Source organism: Neovison vison, chromosome 9, assembly GCF_020171115.1.
Source record: "Neovison vison isolate M4711 chromosome 9, ASM_NN_V1, whole genome shotgun sequence".
NCBI lineage: Eukaryota > Metazoa > Chordata > Mammalia > Carnivora > Mustelidae > Neogale > Neogale vison.
In genome coordinates this window covers 60269089-60271494 of record NC_058099.1, presented here as the reverse complement: position 1 = coordinate 60271494, position 2406 = coordinate 60269089, and positions in this window count along the sequence as shown.

The following is a 2406-nucleotide window of genomic DNA, read 5'->3' as shown; positions in this document are numbered from 1 at the left end:
ATACCTGTAAGGGTATTTGCCCCTTTCAAGCAGAATGAAATTTCTTGTTTTTTACAGATGAGGAAATTCAGTTTTAGTGAAGTCAAGTTACTTCAGACTAAAATGGCAGAATCAGGAATTGAGGTCAGGATGCTTAACTACAAAGATTATCCCTTGACCTTCAGATTCCAATAGAGCCCGAAGGCCATTTCCAGGGCTGAGAGGTTACTCTTGGGCATGCGGGTGCGTACCTATAACCGTGTCTCTTAAGCAGCCTTTGGCTCCTATTTGATAACAAAGAAGCTTGTGCAGTCTCCATTGGTCAGAGCACAGTCATTGCCTACTGGTACCCTGCCTATGCACGTACTAACTGCTTGAACTTGGTAACTTACTTCTCCCTCAGTTTCTTCACCAGTAAAATAGAAATCTTTAGAGTGCTTACCTGAGTGAGTTGAAGCGATTAAATGAGATAATCTGTGTAAAACTTTCAAAAGACTATCCTATAGCAATTGTGCAATAAATACTGGTTTTAAGTGTTAGTCCCAGATAAAGGCTTAGCAAACCAATTTCAAATGTGAATGTGAATAAATGTAAATGTGTATATATTCACTCTCACTACAGATGTTTATTACGGGTAAGCAGAGCTGTTTTCATAACAGAAACAGAGATGAACAAGACAAATGATAAATAGCATAGGCCGCAAACAAAATGAGAGATGTGGTAAAGAACGGCTTGAATGGGAGTTGGGGTGTGGAATCTGGTGTAGGGGTGCAGAGGGGATCCTTTGAGGGCAATATTTGAGCACAGAAGAGAAGCAGCAGCTAGCTTATACCTCAGCACCACTGATATTTTCGGTGGGCTAATTAAGCCTTTCTTCTGGGGACTCTCCTGCACATTAAAGGATGCTTAGCATCCTCCCAGCCTCTGTTGACACGCTGAAATGGTGACAACAAAATATGCCTCCAGACACTGCAGAGTGTCTCCCTGGAGGCTAAAATCCTCCTCTCCCATCTTCTGCTGGGAATCACTGGACTAGTGAATGAATGGACAAGGAGGACAGTAATTTTATGTGAAATAAAAAAGTGTTAGGGGAGATCTTGATAGTTTCGCTTAAGCAACACTTCTAAGGCATTACAGGCTAATCAGATGACCTTGCCACCCACCTCCTGGCCAGCATATAATCTCTGGACATGTAAATAAGGAGGGTAAAACTTCTTAGGCCACCCACCTCAAATGTCACTTATGATTCCTCTTCTGAACCCTGAGGCCTGTATCTCTATTTTTCTACTCAGAAAATGAAGCAATTTTTCTGTAGTTTTCATGTCACCATGTAAGATGTGTAATATTGAACAGTAGGTATTCCTAATAGGATAAGTATTTTTTTTAAAGATTTTATTTATTTATTTGACAGAGATCACAAGTAGTCAGAGAGGCAGGCAGAGAGAGAGGGAAGGCAGGCTCCCTGATGAGCAGAGAGCCCGATGCGGGGCTCGATCCCAGGACCCTGAGATCATGACCTGAGCTGAAGGCAGAGGCTTAACCCACTGAGCCACCCAGGCATCCCTAGGATAAGTATTTGAAATGAAAAACAAACCATGTTTCTTTGAACTAAAAATGCTAACACATGATGTATTTCATTAAGTAAGCATTATATTTATTGTATGTGAAAACTGAACTGAAAATAGTTGTTTCTTTTGAGTTCTCAATGATGAAGCATTTGCGTACAGCTTCGATTTGGTGTATTTACCTGAAATTTGCAGACATAAGTTAGGTTATAAGGGAAGGGGAAGCTATTAACAAAGGATATCAATAATAACACTTCTGAAATGCTTCCCAATCTTTATACAATATTAGCAAATGTGTTATTTAGAGTATATGTGACTTACAACTCCTCTGGTCTCATAATTAAATGGTGTCTTTATTTGCTGAGAAATGAATAGTTTCACAAGACATCTCTAAATCATTTTTACAAGAATAACCAAAAAGAGGACTAACATCTGAATAGATATAACCCTAATCAATATCAACTCTAAACTAACCCCAATGGTTGAAGATCTGCCTTCATCTTAAACCATCATTTCCTCCTTGAACATAGCAACACCTCCACTAAAAATGACTTTCTTGGTTGCAGAAAATGCCCCCAGAATATTTTCTAGATATATAAGAATGTAGAAAAAGACCTGGAAGCTAGTCTTAAGGAATACATTCAGGAAATTTGAACAGTGCTCTGCTTTCTTTCCTGCTGTGTAGGATTCTGATTTTTTTTTTTTTTAATTTACCTGTGAATTTTTCATAGATTAGAATTAGTGGCTGGATTTAATCCCATTGTAAAATGGTCAATGCTAGAGTACTCAGGCATCCAAAATATGAGAGAACTAAGTCAATACTCAGGAGACTTTTGTGTTTAAGTAATTGTTAGAAAACTGT